Here is an 8,323-nt window from a genome sequence, read left to right on the forward strand (position 1 = left end):
TTCTAAAGGAGATCAGTCCTGGGTGTTCTTTGGAAGGACTGATGCTAAAGCTGAACCTCCAGAACTTTGGCCACCTCATGCAAAGAGTTGACTCATTGGAAAAGACCCTGATGCTGGGAGGGATTGGGGGCAGGAGGAAAAGGGGACGACAGAGGATGAGATGGCTGGATGGCATCACCAACTCAATGGACGTGAGTCTGAGTGAACTCTGGAAGTTGGTGATGGACAGGGAGGCCTGGTGTGCTGTGATTCATGGGGTCACAAAGAGTCGGACACGACTGAGCGACTGAACTGAAGTGCCTGAATGACTTAGAGTTGCCTTAGCATATTTTCAGCATGTATCTCATCTTTAGTACAGTGACTTAATCGAGCATCAGAGAAGCCATGATAGAATTAATATTTGAACAAAGCTTTGGATTAGTAACCGAAGAAAAGCCGCATGGCTCTCTTGCTATTCTACTGAGTGGTGATCACCGTTTTAATGTCCAGCTTTGAGAGCATGTTACTCAAAAAGAATAAAACACTTGGTTTTTACGAGGAAGCAAAGTATGGGTTGTATCTGTTTGCTTCATTGCTGCAAGAGAATGAAGCATGGGAAGACCACCAATGCAGAGACAACTGGGGACAGTGTCACATGCATTACAGGCAAGATAGAGAAAAGAACTTTGACTGGGGAAGAGAGATGTGGGTTCAAGCCACTCCCTTGCTCCTTAGCAGCTATTCAGCATTGACAAGTGACCTAGATCTCTGATAATCAAGTTTCAAATCTGTAACATAAAATAACACATACCTAGTGGGTTGTGATGAGAATTCATTGGAATATAGTTAGATTGAAATGAGAACTTAATAAAAGGCTGTAGGGCAGGGTGATGATGTCTGTTTGGATCAGAAGACTGCTCAAGAACAATTAGTGTGATTGTGATTCTCTGGGTTAAAATGGCACTTAAGGTCACTGGGACTGTGCCCTCTTTGGTCAAAATGATGCTCAGAACCTCATGGTTCTGGATCTCAACTGGATAAGACAAACCAGTATAGGCCAGGGCCTGGAGTCTAGAGAGAAAGGCACATAAGTGGGGCAAAACTTGGAACAGAATCAGCTGCAGGAATGAGAGAAAATCAATGTAGAGATGACAGTGAGATAAAAGACAGGGTGTGCATGGAAAACATGGGTATATCACAGATCAAATACCCAGTCAGGTCTTGGAAAGCTGCGGTGTCAGGTCCTGACAGATGATGGGCCCATCCTATGAGATATTCAAGCAGGTCAGCTGACATCAGAGAGTAGGGACACCACTGTCATCTAAAGGCAGTCACCCACATTCCTGGGGAGATGTCATCACTGAGGCCAAAACATCACAATAATTCAAAGTTTCATTTAAAATTTGACAGTCCTTAAAATGATGTTACACTGTCCCTCCTAAAAGAATGTCATTTTTTGTTCTTTTTCAAAAGGGTAGGTAAATAGTTGCTGTAGTCTTACAACCTCCAAAATTCAACTGTTCTTGGCTATCTGCCTGAACCATATTTCATGCAAAGGACTTTGAAATTATAGTGACACTGTATTTTATTCACTATTGTATCTGTTGTACCTAACATTGTGTCAGAAGGAAGGTTCAAAGGAAATTGGAAAACACCTAGAATTAAATGAAAATGAAAATACAACACATCAAACTCTGTAGCATGCTGTTAAAGTAATTCTGAGAGGGGAATTTATATCATTAATACATTTAAAATGAAGAGAGAAATGAAGAAAATCAATAACCTATTTTCCTATTCCAAGAAACCAATAAAAGAAAGACAAAATAAATCCAAATCAGGTAGAAAAAAAGAAAATAATACAGATAAAAGTAGAAGTCAATGAAATTGAAATAACAGAACAACAGAAAAAAAAAGTCAATGAAACAAATAGCTGACAAAATAGAGAGAAGATCACCAAATCACCAATATCAAGCATGAAACAAGGAATATTACTATGTATCCTACACCCACTTAAAAGATAACAAATAATAACTTCATGCTCAGAATTCAGTAATTTAGAAGAAATGAACCACCAATGCTTGAAAACCAACTATCAAAATTTAACCCACAGAAAACAAGTCATCTGTATAAACCTAGAACATGTAAATAAATTGCAACTGTAATTTGAAAGCTCTCAAAGGAAATGTCTAGTCCTAGATGGTTTCAATGGAAAATCTTTAAATAAGACTCATGAAATTTAAAATTTTGCTCTGTGAAACTCATGTGAAGAAGATAAAAAGATAAACTACATACTACAAGAATATCTTTTCAAACCACATGTCCAACAAAAGATTAATATCTGGAATATATAAATAATTCTCTAAACAGTAAACATTGGACAATTAGACAATGAGCAAACGGCACATGTAGACACTTCACTGAAGAGGATAAACAGCAAACTAAATACATGAAAAAATGTTCAACGTCATTAGCCATAGTTCAGTTCAGTTCAGTTCAATCATTCAGTCGTGTCTGACTCTTTGTGACCCCACGAATCGCAGCACGCCAGGCCTCCCTGTCCATCACCAACTCCCGGAGTTTACTCAAACTCACATCCATCGAGTCGGTGATGCCATCCAGCCATCTCATCCTCTGTCGTCCCTTTCTCCTCCTGCCCCCAATCCCTCCCAGCATCAGGGTCTTTTCCAATGAGTCAACTCTTCGCATGAGGTGGCCAAAGTACTGGAGTTTCAGCTTCAGCATCAGTCCTTTCGATGAACACCCAGGTCTGGTCTCCTTTAGGATGGACTGATTGGATCTCCTTGCAGTCCAAGGGACTCTCAAGAGTCTTCTCCAATACCACAATTCAAAAGCATCAATTCTTCAGTGCTCAGCCTTCTTCACAGTCCAACTCTCACATCCATACATGACCACTGGAAAAACTATAGCCTTGACTGGACGGACCTTTGTTGGCAAAATAATGTCTCTGCTTTTGAATATGCTATCTAAGTTGGTCATAACTTTCCTTCCAAGGAGTAAGCATCTTTTAATTTCATGGCTGCAATCACCATCTGCAGTGATTTTGGAGCCCAAAAAAATAAAGTCTGACACTGTTTCCACTGTTTCCCCATCTACTTCCCATGAGGTGATGGGACCGGATGCCATGATCTTCGTTTTCTGAATGTTGAGCTTTAAGCCAACTTTTTCACTCTCCTCTTTCACTTTCATCCAGAGGCTTTTGAGTTCCTCTTCACTTTCTGCCATAAGGGTGGTGTCATCTGCATATCTGAGGTTATTGATATTTCTCCCGGCAATCTTGACTCCAGCTTGTGCTTCTTCCAGCCCAGCGTTTCTCATGATGTACTCTGCATAGAAGTTAAATAAGCAGGGTAACAATATACAGCCTTGATGTATTCCTTTTCCTATTTGGAACCAGTCTGTTCCATGTCCAGTTCTAACTGTTGCTTCCTGACCTGCATAGAGGTCTCTCAAGAGACAGGTCAGGTGGTCTGGTATTCCCATCTCTTGAAGAATTTTCCACAGTTTATTGTGATCCACACAGTGAAAGGCTTTGGCATAGTCAATAAAGCAGAAATAGATGTTTTTCTGGAACTCTCTTACTTTTTCGATGATCCAGCAAATGTTGGCAATTTGATCTCTGGTTCCTCTGCCTTTTCTAAAACCAGCTTGAACATCTGGAAGTGCATAGTTCGTGTATTGCTGAAGCCTGGCTTGGAGAATTTTGAGCATTACTTTACTAGCGTGTGAGATGAGTGCAATTGTGCAGTAGTTTGAGCATTCTTTGGCATTGTCTTCCTTTGGGATTGGAGTGAAAACTGACCTTTTCCAGTCCTGTGGCCACTGCTGAGTTTTCCAAATTTGCTGGCATATTGAGTGCAGCACTTTCACAGCATCATCTTTCAGGATTGAAATAGCTCAACTGGAATTCCATCATCTCCACTAGCTTTGTTTGTAGTGATGCTTCCTAAGGTCCACTTGACTTCGCATTCCAGGATGTCTGGCTCTAGGTGAGTGATCACACCATCATGATTATTTGGGTCGTGAAGATCTTTTTTGTACAGTTCTTCTGTGTATTCTTGCCACTTCTTTGTTATATCTCTGCTTCTGTTAGGTCCATACCATTTCTGTCCTTTATCATGCCCATCTTTGCATGAAATGTTCCCTTGGTATCTCAAATTTTCTTGAAGAGATCTCTAGTCTTTCCCATTCTGTTGTTTTCCTCTATTTCTTTGCATTGATCGCTGAGGAAGGCTTTCTTATCTCTCCTTGCTATTCTTTGGAATTCTGCGTTCAAATGGGAATATCTTTCCTTTTCTCCTTTGCTTTTCGCTTCTCTTCTTTTCACAGCTATTTGTAAGGCCTCCTCAGACAGCCAATATCATTGCACACCTATTATAATGGCTAAAATAAAAACTAGTGTCAACGTCAATTGCTGGTAAAGATGCAGAGAAACCAGATTGCTCAGACATTGCTAGTGGGAATATAAACAGATATAACCACTCTAGAAAATGGCTTGGTGACTTTTTAGAAAATTAAACAATGCATTACCTTGTTCCCATGTGTTCACTGAATTGTGTTCTCATCATACCGAAATCTGTTTTGAGAGGTGATTGGAATAAAAAGTGTTGCACATTTTTTAAAAAATCAGATATTCAATTGCTATACAGAACAACGGTTGCACCCCTTTGCCTTAATCCCAGAGAAGTGAAAACTTAGGCTCACACAAAAGCCTGTACATAAATGTACACAGCAGTTTTATTTGTAATAAATGGTAACTGAATTCAGCCCAAATAGCCTTCAACAGGTGAATGGTTAAACAAGCTGGGGTATATGCATACAATAGAATACTCAGCAATAAAAAAATAACATGAACTACTGATAACATGAATAATCTCCAGAGAATTATGCCAAGAGGAAAAAAACTAGTACCAAAGGTTATATACTATATGATTCCATTTATATAACATTCGGGAAATGACAAAATCACAGAAATGGAGAACAGATTAGTGGCTACCAGAGGGCCAGAGATAATATAGTGATGGAACAGAGACCACAGGAGTGGGAAGTAGGGAGAAAGGTGTGGTTATAGAAGAGCAAGAGGGATCTTCCTGGCAGTGGATATATTCAGTACCTCAACTGTGGTTCTAGATACACAAACCTACACAGGTGATAAAATTGTATAAAACTTAATACATACACACAGCTGGAGAAATTGGAATAAGGTAGGTGAATTGTATGGGTATCAATATCTGATTGTGATATGTGATATAGTCTTACAAAATGTCACCCCTGGGAGAAACTGAGCACAATATAGAAAGGATCTATCTTTCTGTAGCATTTCTTATAATTTCATGTGAAGCTATAATTATCTCAAGTGGATAAATAATATTACCTCTAATTTCAATAAGTACTTACTAAGTATTTGGCAATTTCTAGAAAGTTAAATACAGTTTATATTTTTATTTCAGATGAGAATAAATGATATCAGCATTTTCTTATAGATTATCTCAAATCATCCTCCATTATAAAGAGTTAAAGTTGTATTCAAAGCTTCCCACAGACACTATTTACCAGAAGATATTGATCTAAAACCGTAATTCTCCTCTCTGAGGATTAAAGAGATAACCAAAGTGATCCAGCCAGATCTCTGGGATTAAACACCAGCCTACAAATGTTCAGTGCTCTCTCTCTTTCCCTCTCTTTCTCTTAATTGAAAAGCTGGAGCCCCAACACCCATCAACACGGAGCTGCCTTAGATTGCTTTTGGAAGGCAAATATTTCAAGTGCACATTTTATTGGCTATTGACTGAAATAAACTGTCTGAAAATGTCCATCACTGTGACCACTCTTATTCATAAAGATTGAACATTTGTGATTAAAATAAAAATACGTTCATTTAAAGCTATTTACCATTAAGCATTCATCAGAAATGAAGCCAGAAGCCAATTGAGCCGCACATCAGAGGGCTCCTGGATCCACAAATCATGTCACAGATACAATGGCTCCTTGCACTTAAACTGGGAACACTGTAGGCCAAGGGTCCATGACTTCAACACTGCACATATGTGGCTGTTATTTCAAACTCTCCAAGGTCTAGATTTACATTACCATCTGCCATCTCAGTTGCTGTTTACATCTGCCTTAAGGGGGGGTTGGGCATAATCATTTAAAGTATGCATAGAAAGCCCTGGGAAAAAAATCATCACCACCAACAACCTGAACTTGGGAGAAATAGATGTCTATCCAACGGGAAATAAAGAATTCATACTCTCTTCTCTCTTTGAAAATATTCCCTTTGAACTTGGGAAATTAAGGAACAAAAGACTGTTTTAAAATTCCTAACATTGTTCAGCTTCACTGAAGACCCCCAGAAATCATCTCAACTTATGCTTTATAGCTAATCTAATGATATATACGATGGTAAAAATTAAAACTTTTTCTCTACAATAGACTCTGCTAAAAATTGAGAAGACAAGCTATAGATGGAGAAAACATTTGCAAAAATATATTTCTGATACAGAAGGATTAGTATTTAAAACGTATAAAGAATTTTCAAAGCTCAACAGTTAAAAAAAAAATCAAACAACCTAATTAGAAATTGGGTGAAAGACATGAAGACAAATTTCACCAAAGAAACATTAAGATAGCAAACAAGCATATGAAAAGAGGATCAACAGCATTACTCGTTAGGGGAATGCAAATAAAATGATGATGAGATAATGTTACACACCTATAAGAATTACTTTTAAAAAAATCAAACACCAAATGCTGACAAGCATGTAGAGGTACTGGATCATTCATAAATGACTGGTGGAAACATGAAATGCTGCAGCCACTCTGGAAAACAGTTTGTCCATTTCTCATAAAATGAAACATGCAATTGCCATATGAGCTAGGAATTGTACTCTTGGGCTTTGTTTCAGATAAATGAACACTTACCAAAGCCTGTACATCTATGTTCATAATAGATTTATTTTTAATAGTCCAGCATTCCCCTGGAGAAGGGAATGGCAACCCACTCCATTATTCTTGCCTGGAGAATTCCTGGGACAGAGGAGCCTGGTGAGCTACAGTCCATGGGGTTACCAAGAGTCAGACACAACTAAGCAACTAACACACACACACAAACACCAGGTAGAATCCTGATATTCTACAACAGGTGAATATGGAATACTACTCAATGATAAAAAGGAATAAATAACTGATGCATGAAATAACTTAGATGAATCCCTAGGAACAATGCTAAGTTAAAAATAAATAAATAAAAAACTCAAAAATTTGCATACAGTATGGTTCTAGCTGCAAAACATTTTTGAAATGACAAAATAATAGAAAGTAGGCTAATGGTTGCCAGGGATAAGGAGTAGGTTAAGGGCAGGAAGAGTGAGGAAGAGAAGGGGAGGGATGGCTAACATGAAGCAGCCTTGGGATGATGAAATTGTTCTGTATCTCAGCTGTACCCATAATAGTACACCAGTTGAGGCATTGTACTATAGTTTTGCAAGATAGTAACACTGAAGGAAATTGATAAAAGGTCACAGATATTTCTGTATTATTTCTTATGACTGCATGTGAACTTACAATTAACTCCAAAAAAGAGTTTAGTTTTAAATAAGAATTGAAAAGATAGGAAGAAAGTATAATTTTTCCACTTAGGTTTGCAGATGAAGATACTGCTAACCCACTGGCCAGCAAGGCTGTTGGTAAGAGGATAAAGCAGGCAGTTCAGAACCAAGAACTGCTTTTAGAGACTTTCCCCAGCATCCAGGGGATCTCCTTTCCTAGTCAGGAGCATTACTCTTCGGCAGTCTTCTTCTCTCTCCTAGCTTCCAGTAAGGGCCAAGACAAGCTGGATCAAACAGGGAAGCCTACTGTCTACTGATTCATTACCATGCATGTGAAGAAATTCTCACTCTAGGAGCCAACCTCAGAATGAATTTACTATGGTTCTTGCTCTGTGACTGGGATGCTGGCAAATATCAGAGACATTGACTAGCTCAATACTGGTAGCTAACAGGTAGATGAAGCCAACAAGGGGCTTCTCAGGACCCCGTGCCACATGCATCCTCAGGAAGGAAAGAAAACAATGTGCATGGAAAGCAACCAGACCTCTTCTGTGAGAACCCATTTTTGGGGCCACGTTGGTGGATAGCCTCCTGAGTGCCCTCAGGGATCTCAAGCCCTTCCAGACTGTGCTGACCCCTATGTGACCTCCCAGACTAAACCCCTGATCCTTCTGTTCCTCCAACCAGCACAGGACCTTCCTAGAGTGAGCTAATGGAAAACATGGACTCTTCCTTTCCATCTGACAGTGCGTCACCCCCCAACACACACTGGCTTAAAT

The sequence above is a fragment of the Bos indicus x Bos taurus genome, chromosome 4, assembly GCF_003369695.1.
Source record: "Bos indicus x Bos taurus breed Angus x Brahman F1 hybrid chromosome 4, Bos_hybrid_MaternalHap_v2.0, whole genome shotgun sequence".
In the NCBI taxonomy this organism is placed as follows: Eukaryota; Metazoa; Chordata; class Mammalia; order Artiodactyla; family Bovidae; genus Bos; species Bos indicus x Bos taurus.